The sequence below is a fragment of the Meles meles genome, chromosome 2 (genome assembly GCF_922984935.1).
Source record: "Meles meles chromosome 2, mMelMel3.1 paternal haplotype, whole genome shotgun sequence".
In the NCBI taxonomy this organism is placed as follows: domain Eukaryota; kingdom Metazoa; phylum Chordata; class Mammalia; order Carnivora; family Mustelidae; genus Meles; species Meles meles.
The window spans coordinates 35473628-35498430 of NC_060067.1; the positions used below are offsets into that span (position 1 = coordinate 35473628).

General features: G+C 42.1%; 1 protein-coding gene across 5 annotated transcripts in view; it reads right to left on the minus strand.

Moving 5' to 3' along the window:
* Positions 1-22392, minus strand: part of RHOH (ras homolog family member H) — a 46846-nt gene extending 24454 nt beyond the window's left edge. The window contains exons 1-2 of one of the 5 annotated variants that reach the window (XM_045998542.1): positions 22057-22392; positions 12969-13054 (exon numbers count right to left, since the gene is read on the minus strand). The gene's annotated coding sequence lies outside the window, so the exon portion shown is untranslated. Of the gene's footprint in view, positions 1-12968; positions 13055-16396; positions 16834-20511; positions 20642-22056 lie in introns of those variants that run through there. The other 4 variants (XM_045998540.1, XM_045998544.1, XM_045998545.1 and 1 more) reach the window with 4 other exon arrangements.
* Between the last annotated feature and the right edge of the window lie 2411 nt (positions 22393-24803).

Here is a 24803-nt window from a genome sequence, read left to right on the forward strand (position 1 = left end):
TATCGTGTTATTCTCCCCATATTACATGTGAATCAGCTTCAACACACAAAAAGCAATTAGCCCAAAAGACAAGACAAAATGAAATCTCTCTCCTTTTTCTTTCTTTTTCATCTACTCTAAACAAAACAATAGAACCATGAGAATTGATCACCTTATACACAATCATTTGTGACATCCCTGTTTGCAAAACCTCTTTCAGTTTTGCCATCTACATGAGAGAAATCAAGCAACTTGTTCTGAGCCTAAGAAAATTACCCCAACACATCAACCAGGGTCTCTCTTCATCCGTTCATTTTTGTCACTAAAAATAAGAAATATCAAAGATACTTAGGAGACATAACACCTACATAATGGATGGACTCTGTTTGGATATCAAATTAAATAAACCATTGTGAGAAGATATTTTGAAGACAGTCAGTGAAATATGATTATAGAATGGGTATTCAAAAATTCGAAAGGATCACTGCTAATTTTATTGGGTGGGATAATGACAGCATGGTAGTGTAAGAAATATTCTTGATTTTAAAGATGTGGAGCATGGGGGGTAAAAATGACATGATGTCTGGGGTTTACTTTAAACTACGTTAGCAAAAGGATAAAAGAGGATGAAACAAATACGGCAATATCTTGATAATTGCTGAATTTGGGTGATTGGCATGGGGACTTTTAGATATATTTAAATTTTTTTAAGACTTTATTTATTTATTTGAGAGAGCAGACACAAGCAGAGGCAACAGCAGAGGGAGAGGGAGAAGGGGACTCCCCGCTGAGCAGGGAGCCCAACATGGGGCTCCATCCCAGGACCCCAAGATCATGACCGGAGGCAGACGCTTAACCGACTGAGCCACCCAGGTGCCCCAGATGTATTTGAATTTTTATAATAAAACAACTTTTTAAAAAGACAAACACTCTCACTCCCCAAGGTGCCATTTTTCCCTTGCAAAGGCAAAGCCTCCATGCCTTTTAAAAATCTTGGCAAGAAGCATAATTATGTACCAGATACCCCCTGCACATCTATTCTTTTCTCATTTGTTCTCCAAATAGGTGTGGTTTGTTGGTCTGGTTTTTTGTTTTTTGTTTTTTGTTTTTTAACTTTAACTGATGGTCGTGGAATATAACTTATCCTAAAAAGTTCTTTATCTGACATTCAAAATCTAACTGGCATTCCAGTCTTTTTTGTTTGCCAGATTGGCAACCCTAGACAAGGAGAAAAAGCTCCAAACATGATCAAGATATCTGGGTTAGATTTCATCTCTGCCACTGGCCTTGTAAGGAGAAGCAAGCTGCTCACTGTCTTGAAGTGTTTCTTTCATCATCCATAACACAAGAGGGTTTCGTTCCGGCTCAAAATGTTATGAAATGTGGGGGCGCCTGGGTGGCTCAGTGGATTAAGCCGCTGCCTTCGGCTCAGGTCATGATCTCAGAGTCCTGGGATCGAGCCCCGCATCGGGCTCTCTGCTCCGCAGGGAGCCTGCTTCCTCCTCTCTCTCTGCCTGCCTCTCTGCCTACTTGTGATCTCTCTCTCTGTCAAATAAATAAAGAAAATCTTTAAAAAAAATGTTATGAAATGTGGCTACTACTCTTATGCCCATTCCTCAGATAGAAATACCCTTTTAAAAAGTACACCTCTTTTCAAGGGAATATCGAGAGGGAAATTCAGTAAAGCAAAAATACATTGCCTCCCCCCCCCCAAAAAAACAGGCTGCCCAGGCAAACTATCCATAGCACCATTCATTCAGTGCCTACAGGGGATCAGTTCCTGAAGCCAAGTGCATTCATGTATGACCTCATTTTATCCTCACAACAATCCCACATGGGAAATCATATTAGCCCCATTTCATAGATATGATGACTGAGGTCCAGAGAAATTAAATAACTTGTCTCTGGTTAACTTCAAAGCCCTGAGCTTTACCCCACATTTCCACACCTCTGATTCTCTTATGCAGAGAGCATCTGGAATGGGAAGGCAGAACAGAGCGAGCGCCAGCTTCTAGCTCCTCAGTAAGACCGTTAGAGATTTTTCTCTTGCAAATGCATCCTGATGATGCCAGATGCCTTCATGTCAAAACACAAATACAGTGGGGTTTGGAACTGGGGAAAACAGAACCACCAAGTACTTGTTGGCTTTCATTTTATTTATTGCTATTTATCCATCATATCTATCATTTAACCAAGTCTGACTGACTGTTTCCGGGACACGCAGCACAACACCAAGGATTATAGGGGCTGCTTTGTTCTCTTGGAATTTAGCCTATTGTGGAGACTAGAAACAGATGCCTGAGTCGGGCCACAAGACTTTACGTACACCGAGTTATCTAATGAGACACGTCCAAGAATGACACAGAGCAGAAACACAGTAGGGTTTAAAGAGGAGGGGGCCGCATATGGGCTGGGACGCTGTCAAAAACTCTGGGAGGAACCCGGCTGGAGAGGAAGGAAAAGGACTCCCAGGTACGTGGACCCACCTCAGGACTCCCAGAGGAAGGACTTCGAATAGACTCTCGAGGGAAAAGGAGTCTGATTAACAAGGGAGTGAAGTGCACGGGCAAAAGCGCCGATGACCCAGACCAAGGACGTGTTTAGGGACCAAGCAGATCAGTGTGTGGGGACCCCAGCTCTCAGGCACAGAAGTGGCAGGAAACGAGAATGACAAGGTGGACCTTGTTCCTGGAGGGAATGGGGAGCTGCTGAAGGCTTTTGGACAGGGAGTAAGTTCAAATTAATTCTGGGGGGTAACTGATCCAGCTGTGAAACATTCATTAGGCTCCATTCAATCTACAAAATATATATATATATATATATATATATATATATATATATAAAACATGTTTTATATATATATAGAGAGAGAGAGGGCATGGTGTACTAAGATACAAAGATGACTCAGACACAGTTCTTATGCTTAAAAAATTCATACTTCAATAAGAGAAGACCGCCTATTACAAGATCATGTAAGTTGCTCATTAATTTAATTTATGACATTGTCTGTAGCAGGCACTGTTAGTTTCCTATTCAGTATCTATGTCTCTCTTTGTCATTAGTAATAGAATCCAAGTTTGTCTATAAGACTATGTGCAAAGCCTCAGGAATGGATCACGCTATTTATCACTTGCTATTTATCCATCATATCTATCATTTAACCAAGTCTGACTGACTGTCATAGGCCAGTATTTCTCAGGAATAAAAATATTTTAAGATTTTATTTATTTATTTGAGAGAGCGAGAGAGAGAGAGCACATAAGCAGGGTGGAGGGGCAGAGGAAGAAAGAGAGGCAGGCTTCCCTCTGAGCAAGGAACCCTCTATGGAGTTCAGTCCAAGGACCCTGGCATCATGACCTTCGCCAAAGTCAGACCCTTCACCAACTGAACCACCCAGGTGCCCCTCAACCTTTTTTCGTGATCATCCCCAAGGGCATTTTTAGACATTTTTTTCCCCAATTGCCCCACCCATGAAATTTTAATACAGTATATATGTCTGTTTATGTATTTTATATATATATATCTGTATGTATCTGTGCATCTTCATACATAAAAAGAGTAAGATTGGGCGCCTGGGTGGCTCAGTGGGTTAAGCCTCTGCCTTCGGCTCAGGTCATGATCTCAGGGTCCTGGGATCGAGTCCCGCATCGGGCTCTCTGCTCAGCAGGGAGCCTGCTTCCCCCTCTCTCTCTGCCTGCCTCTCTGCCTACTTGTGATCTCTCTGTCAAATAAATAAATAAAATCTTAAAAAAAAAAACAAAGAGTAATAAGATTTTTTTTTCTGCCTCTTTTCTCCACTAAAAAACTCTATCTTCCGTTAGAGATGATATCAAAGCACAACACTATCCCTAACCCACCCCAGCCTTGTCCCTCCCTCCCTGTCATGAACGCCTAGTCTAAGGCAATTATAACTATTCTATCTCCTATTTCTCCACGTGCCTCGAAGCTGGGCTGCCATGTAACCCAGATCTTGCGGCAACACTGAAGCTGCTACCTGTTTGAGAGGTGTCTGGCGAACGTTCTGCTTTCCTAGGAAAAGAGAGAGCCCCAGCCAACTTTGCCTCCCTCCATATCCACCCAGCCCTACGCCTCTGGATAGATGATGAATCCACAGGGCTCAAGGCTGCAACCACCATCTTGCCACCACGATGAAAGACCAGAGAACTGCACAGACAGTATCACTGAGCCAATGAGCCATTGAACCGGTGACAGAGACGGAGACGTCTTGTTAGACGGGGGAAATTTATCAGGATTTTTGTAAGTTACTGTTAGGTATGGTATAACTTGCAGCTGAAATCATTACGAAGCTATATGATATGTCTCACAGATCATAGCTGTCCTGACGAGATCGTGAGTTATTATTAAACCAAAGCCAGAGACAATCACACACAAAAACAAAACATGTAACCAAGAATACTACTCAAATCAAACACGAAATCGCACTCATGCTTAAAAAGAAAACTCTCCGGACGCCCGGGTGGCTCAGTTGGTTGGACGACTGCCTTTGGCTCAGGTCATGATCCCGGACTCCTGGGACCAAGTCCCGGGATCGAGTCCTGGGATCGAGTCCCGCATCGGCCTCCCAGCTCCATGGGGAGTCTGTTTCTCCCTCTGACCTTCTCCTCGCTCATGCTTTCTCTCACTGTCTCTCTCTCTCAAATAAATAAATAAAATCTTAAAAAAAAAAGAAAGAAAGAAAAGAAAACTCTCTGCTTTGTTAAACTAACCAACTTTGAAATAATTTTAAAAGATTCCAACTAATATTCGGCATTTAAAACTAATAGACTTTTGGATATATTATTGTGAAGAAAAATGGCCGTGGAAGGCTACAAGGTAATTTTCTTACATATGTCAGAATGAATTCATTTAGGATTTGCCTAGTAGGTATTGTCTTTCAAAATATTTAAAAGTCAATTATTTCTGAGTTAAATATTTAGATGCATCAGGAAAATATGCCTCTTAACAGACACCTTTGGGAAACTCTTTGCATAAAAATTTCTAAATTCTCATCTATATTCATCAGTTGCGTGTTCTATACTTTGCTTAAATTCTTATTACAGCTAAAGCTAATTCTCCCTTATTTTAAAAACATAAACCACTCACAAACCTATTTAATAACTTCAACATCTCCCATTAGAAGTGATTTTCGAAGGCTTATCAGGTTTCAAGATATAAGAGACTTGAGATCCTTTAAATCTTGAAAGATAAAATTTAATTATAGGTTTAGGGCTCTCAAAGCAACCTCTCAAAGGGTTGCCTTCAAAATGTCAAAATAATTCTCATATCAAAATCATTTTACTAGTTTCATTGTTAGCATAACACCACAAACTGACTTAATTTTAATAAGGAGTTTTGGCCTTTTTATAAATAATACATGCTAATTACAGGAACTACAAGAAAAATCAAAAACATTTTAAAATTATTGTAATCTTACCACACACTAGATGACAATTTTTAATATATTCGTTTACTTTCACATTCTGAATTCATGTGTAAAAAACCTAGATAGGTCTTTTTAAGCAAAAATATATAATTTTACACTGTAACTTTTTACTTCTCATTAAACATCCCTCAAAAAATTTTAATAAATATTTAGTAGGCTTAAAGATCATTTATTTAATCATACCTTTTTATTGGACATTTTAGTTGATTTTTAGGTTTCTTTATTATAAAAAAATTTTTGTGCTAAAAGCTTTATATTACAATAAAATACTTCTTGTTTTCTTATGAATAACTGTTAGAAAGAGTCAAAGGCTATAAACATCTTAAGGTTATTCATTCCTACTGCCCAATTCCTTGCAATTTTTTCTAATAAGAGGCCTTTCTTAACTCAAAATAATAATTTAGAACAGCCTACTAAGTAGTGAGAAGAAAGGATCATTCGACTCTTTCCCTGACTGGCTGGTAATATTGTTTATAAATCAAACTTTGGCCAATATTTTATAGGAAAAGGAAAAACTTGATAATAACTTAAAAGTTCCTGATCAAACTCTGAAAGACTGTGAAGGCAATTGGATTTGTTTTGTTATTTATCCTGCATTTTAATCCTAGTAACTAATTTGTTAAATATCTAGAATTTAAGAATTGTTAAGCACTCTCAAAATTGGTGGAAAAAAGAAAAGTAATTACGATTGACAGATTAAAATAATGAGCTACATACCTGTTGAGAAACAAAATCAGTCATCACCAGATATGTAACGGGAGGAACACTAACGTTTAAATTCCAAGGATGGTGAATGAATGTAGGAAAAATTTTAAATTATGATCATTACAAGCTCTAAAGGAAGGACCAGCTAGGCAGAGGAAGCTTTAAAATCATATAACTTTGTACGTTCAGCTGGTCCCAGGTCAAAAACAAAATTGAACATAAGCTAAAACTGAAAAGTGCTGGTGATTTTTTCTCATAAGTACAATTGCACAATCTAGTTTCTACACTGAAAACCCCAAGGGTCTAGCCCTGTTGGAAGAGAAACTTTTATTTTTCTTTCCACATATCTGGGTGTCGGGTCTTTCCTGGATGACACGTCAAATGGGTTGCCCTGGGGGAAATCCAAAACTACTGGTTTAGATTTTGAAATTTTGATCCAGGTCTCCCATAGAACTCCCTCCCCTGCTGTCCATGTGTTCTTAGGGCTCTAGAATTGAGTAGAAACATTGCTTCTGTCCACATTTAGAAGCTGTTCTTCCTGAGACAGAGAGGATGAGAAGAAAAGGTAGCGATAGGACTCAACAAAGACACCATAGTTTCCAACCCTTCGTTAATTCAAGTGATCCATTAAAACATCATCTGTACCCCCCCCAATTCCATTAGGAATCAATGTTTCCTTTGAGCTTCTTTATATAATTTCTGGGCATTTTGGAGGGAAAGCACTAGCACAATGACACTTTAAATATGTAAAAACTTCATTAAATACTTACAAATAAAATATATACGCCTATATTTAAATCAAAAATCACACGCCACATTTGCTATGGTGAACATATATTGTGAAAGTCCACATTGTTACAGATATTTCTCTGATATTACCAGATCATCTGTGTAGAAAAATATAGTGACAATATTATTTCAGCAGATGTAGGAAATTGTGGTATTGTCAAGAAGTGAGATTTTTCTGCCTTTCCCCTCCTATTTCCTGTATGTACGTCCAACACCCTCCTCTACTCCCTTTCTTATCACAACCAGAGGGAGAGAGAGAGAGACTACTGATACAAATTTTGGCAAGTTATTGCCCAAAGTTATTGGAGCTTAAGGAAAACCAAGCTTTATCCTAAGAAAGTATACCAAAGGGGATGTCTAAATCCTTTAAGGGTTTTTGTAGTTGATGACAGTGGCTTTACATCATTTAAATTTGAATTGAAATACATGGCTTTCCTTTTCCTTGTTGGAAGGAATCATCACAGGCATTCTTACACTTCTCAATCATGGCTGAGATCATTTTCAGTTGGAACAAGGACAGGAAAAAATTTTTGTGGCAACTGAGAAGAAGATTCAGGTTCAGATTTGTGTGTTCAGAAGAGCTTAAGAAGGCATCAGCTGGAAAGGCAGTGGGGAAAGGAAAGGGAAAGTAGGGGTCGTATCTCAAAGAAAAGATCTTCTGAAAGAATGCAAAAGCATTAAGGAAGAGATACATGCAGTCAGTTCCCCCCATTGGCAAGTAGGTGGCCCGGAATTAAGGACACAGCAGGGAGGGCAATGTCTAGGAGACAAGAGGGGTGGACCCTTCACTATTGGCCTTCAGTATACATGGACTATTTCTGTTTTGTGGGCTGTAACTGAGTATTCTATGATGCAGTATTATATTAAAATGCATTGAACATATTAAAACAAACTGACTGCATTGAATACATTGAATTGAAATTGGCAAGAGACCCAGTCATAGGCGTACCATACTGAAACTGGTTGTAGAAGTTGAGCTGCACTAATTACTTGAATATATTTGTCATAGATTTTCTTTTTCTACCTTGAAAAAGATGTATAACCCTGGGGCGCCCCAGTGGTTCAGTCAGTTAAGCCTCCACCTTTGGCTTAGGTCATGATCTCAGAGTCATGCGATCGAGCCCTGCTTCAGGCTCTCTGCTCAGCGGAGAGTCTGCCTCTCCCTCTCTGTGCGTTCCTCTCTCTCTCTCTCAAATAAATAAACAGATCTTTAAAAAAGAAAAAGATGTATAATCCTTATGCTATGCAAGACTAAGAAAAACCTGACTCTTATTTCACAATTCATTTAGCCAACGGCACATATTTTTTTCTCTGGAGAGTTGAAGACACAGTGCATTTTCAGTCCCCATCCTGTATCTATCTGCCTGCTCTGCTAACACGACACGATAACATGGTCTTATCACTTTAAACAGAATTGGCTAATTTAAACAGTTGGGTTTCGGGTAAATCTCCAGACCCTGCCTGAGCCCCTATCACAGTCCAAGGAGATAGGAGATTAACAAAGACGTGACCTTCCTACCCCAAGAACACCAGTTCTCCAAACTGCAAGTCAGGTACCCACTCACAAAAGATGACCCAACTGGGCTTCTGTGGTTTAAGGCTACAGAGGAAAAGGACTTATCTCCAAAGTTATCAGGGCCTAAACAGATGTTCAGCTTCAGATAGGAAAACCTACGTTTTACACTCAGACCCAAGCACATTATGCAGAAGTTGTGGCCTTTTACCCCCAAAAGCAGCCTGAGTGAGTATCCAGTATTCACTGAGGGGCAACAGTTGGCCCCACACCTGTCACTATCCTCTGGAGTTGGCCATATCAGTATTTACAACCTGCCTGCATTTCCAAAACGAACATACGAAATGTCTGTAAATCAGACATTAAAGTAGAGTTTTGAGAGATTGCATTCCCAGATGGGCACTAACTCTGGCTTCACAGAAGAGAATTCAGAATTCAAGGACTTAGAGCATGAGTCATAGGTACTCTGAAAATCAACTCCGCCCCTCACGTCCACTTTTGTGTTGACTCAAGTTAAGGATCCAGAACAAGAAAACTATACGTACTTCTGCCATCTTGTCTTCATTTTAACCATCCCCTGGAAAGTCAGCATTTCTCTTTGGCAGCTAAATCCAGCCTCAGCAAAAATCAGATCTTTTTTGTGCAGACAACATCTGAGCAGGGGTTTTTAATATAAAGACTCTGGACTCGTGGGAAGTCATGGATGGGCTTCATAGGGCCCCCGGGTCCCCTAATGCATAATGTGCATGTTCCTACAATCCTGTGCTTTTTCTCAAGAACATTTTTGGTTCTCAACAGATTCTTAAAGGAATTTATGAGCCCAAAAAAAAAAGTGATTAGGAAACACTGCTCTGAAGTGTAAGCCAATCAGTCCATGAACAACCCTTTTAAGTGGGTATTTCATAAATGGGATAGTCAAGAGGTGTATCCTTACACACCCACCAGACCCTGAGTGGTGTCTCTGGTGCTAAGGGTTGTGATTTATTCTTGATTCATCACGCCATGTCCCAAGAGACTAGTGACCCTGATGATAGTGAATGGGAAACTTTTTTAAAGTCAAAGATTCATCTTCAGGATAAAGCTGGGAGAACTCAAGATATGAAAGGCTATTTGAGAGCTTATTACGATCACCAGATTTCTTCTCAAGCCAGGTGAAGCAAAGAATCTCAATGCCATGGTTCTTGTCACTGCAAGATCATTTACTTTCATATGTTCATATGTTTCATATGTTGCTGCTATGGCATATTTCTGGGGTTATTACTATTTTGAGTGCTACAATTCTATATAGAAAGTACTGTATTTCACTGAAAAATTTGACTCTGTTTGCTTCTTTAATGTAATGTTATCATACACAGAGGCCCAAAGTGTTTTCTGGACACAGCACCCCTTATTCTACTCACGTTTCTTCTCAATGACCACCTCCCATGGTCAGAGATAGAACGTTGATGGGTCCTAGACTCCCCCTCGGACCTCCTCTCTGCGCTACCTGCCTGTAGTTCCCTTCCTTCACAGCTGCTTCCAGTTGGTCCAAATGCCTCACAAAAGTCACTTCCCGGTGGAAGGGAATTTGGTGGTACAAACTCTATTTAGTTAAGGAGTAACATAAGGATGGCCTCCTGTTTTCAGTTGGTCTCAACAGACTCCACACAGTGACTTGTCCCTTCTGGGCTTCTCTTTTGTCATACCCCTCTACATCATAAGCTCTTAGATCCTAAGCCTTGAGGTAACAGCCTCACCCCCCAACACACACACACACACACACACACACACTGATACACATGCCCTTGGCCCATCCAAACCTTTACCCTTAATCTGGCAGTGTTTCTCAAAGTATGATCTGCAGACCATTTGTATCAAAAATCTTTATGGAGTGGGAAGACTTGTTAAAAATGCATATTCCTGCCGAGCAACTCCCCCCCTCCCCGGGACAACTGAAACAGAATCCACAAAGATGAGCCTAGAAGTCTGCATTTGTTAACATGACCCCCATCCATCCAGATGACCCTTAAATGCACTAAAATTTGAGAACCCCTGATTTAGAAGAATCGTTTCCCCTCTTGTTTGAAACCTATTGTTTTCAGATCTAGATTCAACTTCTTTCACATCCATTTTACTCATCTCTGAGGTCAGCATTTCCCTGCCTTTTCCGAAGAAATGTTCTCTCCTCTCTCTGGGCCTTGCCAGTTGATTTTCTCTGGGCTCTTTCCCAGCCTCTGCAGTCTACGTTAGCTAATCTTCAATACCCAGCCAGTTATTCCTTCCTCCTTCCTGAGCTGCCCTGAAGAAACCCCCTTATGGGGCACCTGGGTGGTTTAGTCGGTTAAACCTCGGACTCTTTGGTTTCAGCTCAGGTCATGATCTCAGACCCTGAGATCCCTTCTAGGATCCCTCCTGGGATGGAGCCCCCCATGCACTTACCCACTAGTTCAGCAGGGAGTCTGCTTGTCTTCCTCTGCTCCTCCCCCTACCCTCCCCATCCTCCCCCTCTCCCAGCTCAGGGGTGTGCATGCTTGCTTGCTCTCTCCCTCTCTCTTAATCAGTCAATCGATCTTGAGAAAGAAAGAAAGAAAAAAAGAAAGAAAGAAAAAAGAGAGAGAGAGAGAAAGGAGAAGGAAGGAAAAGAAAAGAAAAGAAAGAAAGGGACCCTCTTATTATCCACCACTCCAGACTCCCTTTATAACACTTAGCCTAGAGAGTCACATACCTGCATATCAAAGGCAAACCACATCGGGACCACAAAACTCATAGTCTTCCCAGTCAAATGTTAAAATCGTTTAAGATCACTTATTTACAGACTCTCTCCATATTTTTTTAAATGCACACATACTATTCCAATAAATGAAATAAAAAACATTCTATCATTTCACCATACTAACCCACTAAATGCTTGCATGGTTTCACCCCACGTTTAATCTTCCTTCGTAACAAAATCAGAATATGTTAAAATTTTAAACCTGTTTTTCTAATCTAACACCATACCAAATATGTTTTCATAACTACCACAAAGTCATTACCTTGAATGACAACAAAGTATTCCATGGTATTAATGCTCAGAATCATTATTCCTTAGTCAGGTTATGAGTGACTACGTTCCTGCATGTTATGGTTTCCTTCTTTGAATTATTTATTTAGAATAAATTCCCAGGGATAGAATTAAGGGATCAAAATGTATGAGCATTTTAACAGTTCTTAGCACATATTGCCAAGTTGCCATATTTGTATTTCGCATAGTTCCTTGATGGTATACTGATAAGATGTTTAACCACCTCCCCTCAAAACAAGTGCGGGGAGCCTGATTTATGGTGTTTGCCAATTTCCGTGGTATAAACGCTCCTACCATGTCCAGGTTCAAGCTACAAACTTGAATACAGAGTTGGAAAGAGACGCTCAGTAGCATACTATTATATGATGTTTCTATCAAACAGGTAAGTTGAAATAAATTCAAGAGCATCAATAATAGTAAAATGTAGTAAATAACTAGGAAGTAACGTGTTCTGAGCATTTCCTACCTTTATTTCTAACAGAACTTATTGAACTGTAAGTTAAAGAATTTCATCTTCAAGGGCAGCTGTGCTTAACAAAATTGCAAAATTTCTGAAAATATTACAATCAGCTCTTGCAAACAAGCACAGGCAGGCTCCCTCACCCACTACAAATATCTCACATGAATATTTTGCAAGAGCACGTCTTTTTTTTTTTTTAACCGAAGCCATTGAAAAGTCACCCTAGTCCCATCTGCTGTCACAAACTATAACCATGCTTTTAGGTTAGCAAGTTATGCAAATATATAATGAATAAGGAATAATGAAAAAAATTAGAGCAGGAGGTCTATCTGGGCCAATTAATTCCATCCACCCTCTCCCAATCTGGACAGTAGTCTCTTCATGCACTTACCCACTAGCGTCTTTTTCATGGGGTCACCTATAACAACTACCCAATTATTAATTAACTCAAGTAATGACTGAGTGACAGTTCACACGCAGTTCTCACGGCAGATGTGATTAGAACCATACTGCCTGCTACTTAACCACTCTCTTCTTTGGTTTTCTTTTCTACGAAATGGGGAAGAGGTCACTGCTAACTACAGTATTAATAACAAGAAGCTAAGCATGGAGATAAGAAGGCTCCAACTTGGGCTCTAAGAAACAGTTGAGTGTTCTACAATGTTTTGAAATTTTCTTCCAAAGGTAATTCATTAGTATTCTGTTTTACTGGAAAAGAGAAGTGGAAGGGTGATTTGGCACTTTCTCCCTTGAAAGCAAATTCCGTTCTCTGGGCTTTCCCTGAGTAATAACGAACAGCCTCTCCTTGTATACACGGTCTTTTTAAAGCGGCGCCTTACCACTCGAGTGTTAAAATGTAAATGTGGTTGATGAAAACTCTAAACACGTCCCCCCAACCTTTAACTCAAGTCATCCCACCCCCAGGAATTCACCTAAGAAATCAATTCAAAACAAAGGAAAATACTTTTGTATGTCGATATGAATCACAACAAAGAGAGGACCATTTGGCCTCATTTCAGTGCTTAACTCAACTTACCATCTTGGTGCTTGGGGCCCCGTTCGAAGAGTTCTGGATTAATGGGTCTCAGATGCTCATCTATAGAACAACCGCCTCCAAGTCACCTGGGGGCGAGGGTTTGCACTGATTATCACACAGATTCCTGGATCAAACCCCAGGGCTGCGAGGCGATACATGAGAAATGCTAGTTTTTTAAAATTCCCCAAGTGGTCTTGATGTCCAGCCAACTTTAAGAATTATGATTCCAGGCCAAAACTGAACAAATCAAATCATCTTTGAGCAACTGTCCACATCCAGGGAACAGTACGTCTTCTTACACAAAGCACCAAGAGGTTGCTTGGGGCCTCAAGCAGCTGCTTGAGTCAAAGGACCAAACAGCCACAGAGAAGGAGACTGTTTCCAGTGCCCAGCCCCCTGCCTCCATTCACCCTCTCCATCCTGGACACCCTCCTTGCCTGCACTGCCCACCCCAGCACCCACTACTGTTGTGCTGCCTTCTGTTACACCCCAGTTTGGCACCCTATCCTGACTTGAACTCACCCCTTCGCATACACAAAGCCTCAAACTTCTTGCCTCCCTCCTGTTGTGAGTGGGGTTCTAGAAGAAAAACGATATTACTATTTGACTAAGGTGATCTGCACATATAATTGAGCCATCCCTGTATAATGGACATAATGGCCATATTTACTTTTTTTTCCAAAGGGTGCTTACTATCCTCTCCCCTCCCCGCCCCACACACAAAAAATCTCTAGTTTGGAGAATGGAACAGGAAAACAGAATGCTTTTCAATTTTGGCTCACCCAAGACCCCAGCATCTAGAACCCAGAGAGGCACTTTGGGCGCTCCTCATCAACACGGTCAATGAATAGAAATAGATTTTTGGCTATGTCTTGCTACTAATATTACTAATATTAAAATACCATAAAATTACTAATATTAAAATACTATAAAATTGAATAATTTAATTTCAGCTGGCCGGGAAGAAGAGTCACCCTCTGCCTCTTCCTCTAATGCCAAAAACCTCTAAAATTCTACCCGAAGCATTCAGAGGGCAACATCAGCCCCAGATAAGTAACAATAACACGATATATAACACAGCAGTCCCTCGGAGAGTTCTTTTCTAAGTCTGACAATCAGATATGGAGAGGCTCAAAAAAATCCATTTCTAATCTTGCTTTCCCTTTTTCACATATATTATTGCCATAAAATACCTAACCCTGTGCCTATCCCACACTTGGTGCTCAAAAAAAACTACTGTTTTTCACCCCTTTTCCTTTGAAAGGAACCCTGGCATTAAGAGAGTTACTTACAGATACCTTGTTCTCAACCGGGGACCATATCGGCTTCACTCTCGTGTCCCCACCGAGTCCTTAATAACAACCGTAATAGCTACATTTCTTGACAGTTCATTTTATGCCAAGCACTAGGCTAAATGCTTTACATTTTTCTTTATCTCAATAGGTATTTTCAGCTATTAGAGCTACTTTACAGATATTTGTTTTTAATCTGAGGATTGAAGAATGTGTGTCCAAGGATCCCATAGCTGGGAAGCAAAAGCACCAGATCCAGCACAAGGCAATCTGGCTCCAAACTCCAGGTTCTTGTTCACCATACTGTATTTTTGTTATTAGATGGATGCCAATTTTTCACAGTTCAGGAAAAAGAAAAGTGCTCTGAATCATGGGGGGAAAGTACCAGCTAATCAATAATATCTCAGATATGCAAAGGAAGAAACACAGATTTCATGGAATTTGGGGGGCTGGTTTTTGAAGACTAGAAGCTCACTCGGTCAACCAACTCATCCTCCCAAGAGGAATGACACTTTAATACTGGATGCTGGATATGTAAGACCCAGAGATGGAAGTCTTACAGGAACCCCCAGCCACACAAGCCTTTCTTGGCATTAATGGTGTAGTAAGGGAAGGCAGCAGAAGGACGGCATGTGGAAGGTCACACACGTGGAGACACATAAAGCAGCCCCAACATGAGGACGCCAGGATCGCTGGGCTCCCTGCCACCTGGAATTCTGTGAGAGCTGTGAGCTGAGAAGAGGAGCCTGATGGCCTAAGAAGACCAGAACACGATTGAAAGGCATCGGTTCTGCCCAGCAGCCTCTCAGGGTCCTCTGCAACCTATCTACACCCGAGTTTTCCAAACTTACTTCCTGACAATGTATAAAACAATCTTTTCTTCTTTTGGAGGCCCAGTCTCCTCCACTGAACCGCTCATCTCATCAGTCTCACCTATGGGTCTTTGTCCACACAGTGCTCCCATGCTAGTTAACCTCCTCCTTTCCCACCTACTCAAATCTCACATCTTTCCAAGGCCATGTCTTCCAGACCCGCTTTAGTTTACCCTCAGACCCCCTTCTTGGACCTCCTGTAACTTACAGCCCACATCACCCCAGGATTCACACAATTCCCACGTTGTCGTGCTTCCTGAATTTCACTTCTCACCACAACTACGAGATTATAAGTTCCTTCGGGTGGAGGATTCCTTATATGTCTCTTATATCCTCCACACCAACTTGGAATCATTAAGTGATTACTGACTATTCCTTGCCTGAATATTTTACTGGTAGCTCTAGTTTAGGGAAACACCTAAAACTAGCAATTTTCCTAGTTTTATTTAGCTACAACCCAGGTTATTAATGGTACCTCACAGCACGTTTCCAAATCCAACCACCTCAAAAACTAAATTTAATTTAATTCAATTTAAAAATAAATACTTGGACATCATATACCACTTGTAGAAAGAGGACTTGAGCATTGACCATAGGTGAAACCGACAAGCTGGGAATTCCAGATCCAAATCCTTATCATGGGGATCTTGGTTGGTTTCTTTTCTGATTTAGAAAAGTTTAAAACTCTTATTTGTACAGGGACACCTGGGTGGCTCAGTCAGTTAAGCATCTGCCTTCAGCTCAGTTCATGATCCCGGGGTCCTGGGGTCAAGTCCCACGCCGGGCTCCCTGCTCAACAGGGAGCCTGCTTCTCCCTCTGCCTGCTGCCACTCCCCCTGTTCGTGTTCTCTCTCTTTCTCCCTGACAAATAAATAAATCTTAAAAAAAATTCTTATTTGTACTGAGAAGATCTTTATATTTACTTATCAAACATAGGGTGATATTTAAACTACCCAAATATTTGAACTCAGTCACAGTCAATCACAAGGGCTTGAATTCTCTAGGAAAATATCTGAAAAAACAAAAGCCAACTATCATAACTTGTAACATTTCAAAAACTACATGCATCTTGTCAGGATGGTGGGGGGTGCGGGTGGTGGAGTTGGGTACCAGAGCAACTGCCCTTTCCCCCATAAAATGGTTTCACACTTTACAACAGGTAGGGCAAGATCATTATTGTGTCTAGCCTAAAGTAAAAGCTACTTAAATTGGAGAGATTTCTTCTGACACCGAGGAAATATTTTTAAAGAAGCCAGAGTCTTACCTGTTGTAGATGCCGAAGAAATTTCTTGACACCAAAATGACTGACTCCGGAAGTTAATCTGTTCAGGGCAGGTAAGCAGAAACAAAATCTGCCCGAGCCCTTTCACTGTTCCGATTTCCTTCTGGGATCAACGTTTCCTTCCTCCCCAAGAATATAACTGATTCACATTGGAAGAACAAAAATGTAAGAGTTGAGCTGGTAGAGAATCCAACCCCAGATAGTCGGGTTTCATGTGCGCGGTGACTGAGGTGGCAGGAACAATCGGAATGTGACGATAGAGATTAGCAAGTTCCTGTGTATAAGTCAGTTTCCTGTAGCTGGCTTCTCTGAAGGGGGGATCTCATTTGTGTGGGTTTACCCATGTGTGTGTGTGTGTGTGTGTGTGTGTGCACACGCACGTGCATTTCTCTCCGTGACAACATTAAAACTTCCTCAGAGAAGAGGCCTCTCCATTTCCCACCAACAAATTGCCTGTGTAAAACTGAGGAAAGGAAGAGTGAAAAACACAGATGATTTCTTAAGGAAGTAAATAAATAAAACAAGTAAATACAACAAAAAAAAAAAAAGAAAGAAAGAAAGAAAAAATGTCCACTCCTCTAACTGGTCTTCATTAATTTAAGTTTAGGGGGAAAAAAACACCTTAGAACATACACGTCAACTTGGTGAACATACTAACTGTGGAAGGAAAACAGTAGGTCGGTGGTTTGTTTTTCTTTGATTTATTAATAACTCTCACATAATAATTTAGAAAGAACTGACTCAGCCAGAGCAAAAGCTCGAGCAGCCCCACCATGAATTCACCCTTTTTTTGGACCAGCACCTGTGTTGTGAGGTAGGTGACTGAGTTGTTTTCAGACTCCTCACAGTTTCATTATTTGCCTCCAAACACAAATTACTCTTTTTTTTTCCTTCTGTGCAATCCAGGTGTAGAGACCATCTGTATCTAGGTTACAGTGAGGTTGCCTAGACCAACAAATTGAACTTTTATGACATGCTCACAGTTCCCGTGCCTCCAAGCCCTGAATAATGACAAATGCTACTGTCCAGGGTGAAATCTTCGTCAAAATATCTATGTGCCATAGAGACAAAAGAAACTCCATTCAAGTCAACAATCATCTCTAGAGCCTCTACTATGTGTAAGATTCTGTGCTGGGTGCTGGAGTAGGGCGGGAACACGAAGATAAACAAGATGGACTCTCTCACTCAGAATGGTTAAAATCAAGTGAAGGAGAAGGACATGCACATAAAGGAGATACTCCGAATCAGGATTCATTACAGCTCTCACTGGAAAAATCCTGGGACACAGGAGTCAGGTAAAAGGAAAGCATGCATGATCATTTTACCAGTTAAAATAGCCACTGAGCCTTGACATGGATTCTCTTGGAATATTTCAGGGAGACTCACTGGCTTCCCGGAGGCCCCACAGAGCAGTAGCATCGTTTGAGGACCATCGTCATCCTCATTGTAGACCTAGAATCCTGTTACGCACCTCACACTGTGTACTGAAGAGAAGCACAAAGACCGAGACAGATAGATTTCCTGTCATCACATCACCTATGTCCTAGTTGGGTTGGGGGGAGGGGGGAACAAACAGAACCATTCAAATAAATGCACTAATTACAAATGGTAGTGATTATTACAAAGGAACCAGAGAAGGAGCTGAAGTGGACAGCAAGAGGGTATCTGTGTCCTAGAGGTGACCCAAGGAGGCCTCTTAAGATTAAAGCTAACATTTAAGCTGAGATCTGTGATTCTCAGTCCTGGCTAAATATTAGAATCATTTGGGAAGCTTTAAAAAAAAAAATACCAGTACAAAGGCTCTGCCCCTAGTTTAATCTGTCTGGGTTGGAGCCTGGGTATTAACACACTTTCCTCTCCCCAATCCCCCAACCCAATCATTCTAATGTGCCCCTACAGCTACTGCTCTAATAATGAGAAAGAGAGGCCTGGAGAGAGCAGGAAAAAGGGCCCTCCAAGCAGAGGCAGTTGTATGTGCAAAGTCCCTGAGTCAGAAAGGAGTTTGCCATACTCAAGGGATTGGAAGAGGATTACTATGCCTAGAGTGCAGCTATGGCGGGCCTAAAGGGCAGAAGAACAGCCTTCTCAGGGAGGGGCACACACTCACTAAGCCCACAAGAGACTCTTACAGGAACCCAAGTGTCAAATTGTTAATGGGCAGGAAGAATTCAAACTGCCAGGTGAGATCCTTGAGCTCTCAGACTAGTACATTATCTCCTTCTAGAAAATTCCCTGTGGAAAGCCAGATGACCATCATGATATTATTAGATAAGGTGACCACAGGGCTGTGGATCCTTTAGTTATTCACCTCTGGCTTTGTTCATCAAAAGATTTAGGGCGGCTTGTGAAAATATACACACCTTAGCGAGATCAAACCAATTTAAAATGCGAAATGAAAAGATGACATCTAGAGAAATGAAGACAGAAATTCTAAAACCAGGGGTGAGGTTGATACAGAAAAGATGTGTCGTGTGGTGCTAAGCCTTTAAGCCTGATGTTTTGATGAAACATCAAAAATTGAATGCCCCCTCAGTAAAATAACTGTATCATTGTTCCAGATGCCCAGACTAGAAAGGAACTTGGCCCCTGGCTTCTCATAGAGAGGACCTCATGGCTGAAATGAAACACTGTCCTTACCCAGCCAGCGACAAGTTTTGTGCAATGGTCCATTGCCTTGTTTCTCAGGGTAGGCTGATTTCATCTCCCGAAAGAGTTGACTAAAAGCAATCCGGGAGGTGGGGGACGGGGGGCAAGTAGGAGACGGTGTGCCAGAAGGTGGCCGTTAATACAAGGAATGTTACCCCTCATGCTGCTGTGAGGGACCAATTTAATGCAGAGATGAAGATCAAGTTCAGATTTTCTTCAGAAAATGGGGGCTGGAAGAGTTTTCTCATCCATGCTTCTGAAAGACTGGGGGCGGCAAAGGGTTCAAAATTGGTCATACTTCCAGCAAGAGACTCAGGGGTTTTCTGTGTCCCAGCATCTCTTGAGAGCGCAGGGGAGCCATCAGGGACAGCGGCCTGTGTGGACAGACCCCTCCACCTGCCGTCGAAGGTGAGGCAAGGCTCTGCCCTTTGAGACAAAAGCCCCAAAGCAAGAGGGCTACAGGGAGGAGGCCTCAGGCCTTGTGCCTTTTCGCCACAAAAAAGGCACACGTACTCCTTGGGTGGGGTGTGTCCAGAGGTCTAAGCACTCCCAACATTCCCCTTTGCCTCATGGCTCCTGGCTGACCCCTCTTCTTCTGGTGGCCTGGCTCACTCTGTGTATAGGATTATCGTTTCTGGTGCTCTCCTGTAGACTTCGTGCTTCCTCCTGGTCCTGACATGAGAATGTCTGTCCTATTGCCTCTTCCACACATCTAACTTTCACACACAGTTTAATCCCAGAGGGGGTTTTCTTGCTGGGGGTGGGAGCAGGTTGGGGACAGCAACCTAACTTCCTTCCTTTTCTGGAAATCTCTCTGTTTGGTTCTCTCCCAATCTCTCCCCCGCCCCCCGTTGCCATCTCTCTCTCTCTCTTGCTTTTGTCCCCTCATTCTGTTAATAGACAGGGGTCGTGTTGAGAGACGAAAGCAAATGCCTTAAAGTACACGTACACGTCACACACTCACAGACACACACACACACCCCCAAACCTCTCGGGGTGTCATTCTTAGGCCACATAATCCGGCCTTGAGACCGAGGTGGGGGGAAATCCTGGGGAATTCAGAGTGACAAGCGGGAAGGAAGCTATGGGTATGGGGTTCTTAATAGGGAACTGATCCTTGTTATAAGCCACATTCTGGGAACCCGCCTCCCATGAGCTCCCACACTAGCCATGTTGACCCTGCCAGAGACACACACCACCCCCCAAACAGCCTCGTGAAGCTCAGTTCCAAGGCCCATGAGGCCCAGGGCCTAGCCTTGCTCACTGGCGTCTCTTAGGCATTGACTAGTCAGTCACGAAAGAACCATTTGCTAAACGACAGATTGGTTCTCTCGTCTAAATCTGGCCATAGCTCTATGTGGTAAACATTTTAAAACATGCTCTACAACCAGTGAGACCTCGGCGGATTGACTGAAACTCTATGACCTATGAAAAGCAGAACTAAGATTTACCCCATCCGGCTGTCCTTGTTCTTCACGCCACTGTCTCCCAATGGGTGAGCCGGGCCACCGCGGGGAAGGAGGGCGCGGCCAGAGCCCCCCGGGGCCACCAGTCCATTTTCTGTGTCCGGGGTGCCCCTCCTCTGAGATTCCCAGGCAAACACAATCCAAACACAAAGCCAGGATTTGCTTTCTAAAAACACCTTCATTTGACATGCCCTTTGCTATGGCAGAAATACGGTTTATTTTCTCTTTAACAGTCGCCTAAGAACAAGAACCTTCTTTACTGAGGATTTTTATGTAAATAATAAGAAAACCATCTGTGCACCCGGGACTCATGCAGAAGTGGTATTCTTGCCCATTGTAAAAACACCTTGCCTTTTATTCCAAAGACAACTCTTAATAACTATGGTAATCATAACGAACAGTAAGGTCTTGGGAACCTTGCAATTGATATCAATCATTTACTAAATTATTTCTCCTCTGGGTTAGTAAGATGCCTCCCCCTTCTTCTTACTATTAACATATTAACTGAAACGATTTAGATTTAGTGGGTAACTTTTAAATGTTTACACAGACCCCCATCTGTGATATACCACCTCATAAGATAAAATATTGCAGTGGGTTCTGAAGATGGAAAATATGTACTAAAACCTTGTCTGAATGCTTCGAAACCCAGGGCATTAGTCATACTACAATTATGCTTACCCAGCTCCCCACTGCGTGATAACTGTGTTAAGCCAAAACACACATTCCTTCTGATCGAGAGATTTCATGATGGGGATTGTAAAGTGTTAGCCCTTTGTAAGAGAAAGAGCTTAATCCTGCTGTATGATACATTAGTGCAAAATACGTTCATGTAAAACGCCATTTAAAATTCTGAATATTAAGCTATCTTAGAAATGCCGTAGGGCTAGACATCACATGCCCAATTTCTTCCTGATGCGTTTTAACTCATTATACACAACAGCCACCCTCAGCCGATAAGAATATTATTTCAAACATCTCCTTGCCTCCCGCTTATTGCCAGAACCATCACTTCCCCCGCCGCTCCGCTCCTCATCTATCTTCTCTTCGACTGTTTTAATGCAACATGCTGTCTTTTGTTTGAGCGACTGGGAGGTTCTCAGTATTCTCAACTGCCATTTTTAACCCGGGTTCGTGTGCTCTGTGTAAACTGTGTGTCTTTAGCAAACATTGACATCCTGGTTCTTTTTATTGCAGAACCATCGTTCAGAGCAACGCAGACCCTCCTTGCAGAAGACGAGAGCACCCAAAGTCGTCCTACAAGCAGTGGCTCGAAAATTATGGGGTTTTTTTTTCTTTTTTTAACCATCAGAATAGAGCTCATTTGGTCAGATGACCATTGCCCTTCAAGGCAGTCCCTTAGAAGGTGGACCATTTTTCTGCCCTTGCAGGCATTAGTCAAAGCGCTTCGAGAACCTTTGTATAATATCCCTCTGACCCAGTTTAGTAAACCACAGAAGAAACCAGAACCACTACACTCTGTTTGCAATGTGTTCTTGGCTGCAAACATCATCTGGCGTGGTCACCCACCTTGGTCACTGGATGAAGTTCCGAAGGGCTGTCTCTCCAAATCACATCCACCCGAAAAGGACAAAGATGGGCTATCCTCGAAGAGAGGCCAAAGAATGCGCCTCGGGCTCAAAGTAAAGCCAGAAGAAGAGCATGAGACATGAGGTCAGAGCAGCGTCTTGGGGTCAAGTGCATTAAACTCCCAGGGGACCCCTGCGAAAGGCACAACCTTCACTCTGATGCAGAAATGCTGCTTTGTTGAGAAAAGAGGAAGAAGAAGAAGAAGGCCATCACGGCTTCTTCTCACATTCATATTTGACTTGTTGCCTTGATAGAGATCTTCAGTTCGGGAGCAAACATCACAGCGTCTAACTGCAGCTCAGCACACCTGCCCAGCGCGGGGGTTGCAAACGTTTCAGTTATAAAGCAGAGAACGGAGATTGCTAACTTGCCCTCTCTTCAAAATAACAGACCTTCTGCCCAGTTCTGGAGGGAATGGGTTGAGGCCTCTACCCAAAGGCAATCTGAAATTTTGGAGAAAGTGTCAATTTGAACTAAGACAAAGAAAGATTGAAATCCCATCCCCATTTAATTGCAAGGATGTGGCCCTGATCTTCCCTTCTGGAAGATAGGTATAATAATATCTATCTTGGAAGGATTTTGTTTAAAAAAAAACAAAGCTGTAAAGTCCTTGAAATATAGTAGATGGCTCATTACATAATGGCTATTAATAGTCAGACCGCTTTTGGACTTTTGCCTTCTGGGGTTTTTTGCCTCTACCCCTATTGTCTCTTTGAATAACAAGTGTTAAATTTCATAATTTGAGAAGCTCTGTCAGTGCCCAAATTCTGATTGAATAAAGTCATACAAGCTTATATATCATACATAGGAATCTAATGTCATGTGTTTATTGTCTCAACAGTTTTAAAGGTTCTAAAATTTCTTGGGGCACCTGGGTGGCTCAGTGGGTTAAGCCTCTGCCTTCGGCTCAGGTCATGATCTCAGGGTCCTGGGATCGAGTCCCACATCGGGCTCTCTGCTCGGCAGGGAGACTACTTCCCCCTCTCTCTCTGCCTGCCTCTCTGCCTACTTGTGATCTCTCTCTCTGTCAAATAAATAAACAAAAATCTTTAAAAAAAAAAAAAAGTTCTAAAATTTCTTAAAAGTAATCTCTACCCCCACATGGGCTTGAACCCACAACCCTGAGGTCAAGAGTCACATGCTCTACCAACTGAGCCAGCCAGGCATCCCAAAGATATAGAAATTTTAAAATCAATTTCCTCTTTTTTTTAAGATTTTATTTCTTTATTTGTCAGAGAGAGAGAGATAGAGTATGAGCAGGGGAAGCAGAAGGCAGAGAGAGAAGCGGGCTCCCCACTCAACAGGGAGCCTGATGCAGGATTTGATCCTGGACCCTGGGAACATGACCTGAGCCGAAGGCAGACACTTAAAAGACTGAGCTACCCCGGTGTCCCTAAAATCAAGTTCTTAACGGCACTTTATTTCTTATGCATAATCAGACAATCACAGAATCTTCCAACATGCTTCCTGAGGTCATCGGTTCATACACTATGAATACCTTAAGAAAAGTGAAATTTGTCCTTTCTCTTCTCATCCAACAAATATTTATTGAACTCCTGCTGTGATATTTATCAAGAACTGTGCTAGGCCCTGGAGAGACAGCAGTGAACAATCACAACCACAAAAGTAAAACAGCCTGCTCTCTCCCGTGAGTTTGCATCTGCTGGAGAGCTATGCAATGAACGTGATAATCTAGTAATAAAAGTATGTCACAGTGAGCTAATTGCTAAGAAGAAAAATAAAGCAGAAAAGAGGGATAGAAAGCTCGGGCGAGATGCATATCCACATATGAAACTCAAGAAAGTCCTCACTGAGAAGAAGAGGGAGTTAAATTCTGTTTCTTCTTTTTTTCCTAAAGATTTTATTTATTTATTTGACAGACAGAGATCACAAGTAGGCAGAGAGGCAGGCAGAGAGAGAGGAGGAAGCAGGCTCCCTGCTGAGCAGGGAGCCCGATATGGGGCTCGATCCCAGGACCCTGGGATCATGACCTGAGCCGAAGGCAGAGGGTTTTAACCCACTGAGCCACCCAGGTGCCCCTAAATTCTGTTTCTAAAACACCCAATAGCTATTTCAATGTTTAATGATCCTTCACATTGGCAACCCCAGGGTTAACGAGCCCCTGCCTTCTGCTCGATGCTGAAATCTCTGCTTCCTAGTGTGCCCCCCGTGGGACAGGGGAGATGACCAGCCCATTTCTGGGAGGCAGCCCTCTCTGACCAGAAGAGGGGGGTCTTGTAGGTGATCCCCTCGGCCTCAGCCCTCCACTCTGCTTCTTTCTCCACCTTTCTGCCCTTTCTGAGTCTCTTTGCTAAATCCTTGTAAGTCATTTCGCGAAGGACTGCCGACATCTAGCGAGAACTACGACCGAAGCTAAATACCTAATGGAAAATTCCAGGGTGGTGGGTAGGAGCTTTTCAAGACAGTGCCACCAAGCTGCCTTGTCCTCTGCTTCCCTGCTCTTTTAACCAGTTCATGATAGTAACTTAATAATATTATTCACAGTCTGGCCTACCATTTACTGAACATTTAACATGTTCTGGTTAAACACTTTATATGCATTTTTTTTTTTACTTAATCATCCTAACAAGTATGAAGTAGGTACCATTGTTCTCTCCATTTACAGAGGAGGACACTGAGGCATAGAAAACTTGAGGATCTGATTCAAGATTGCAGAGGCGGTAGAT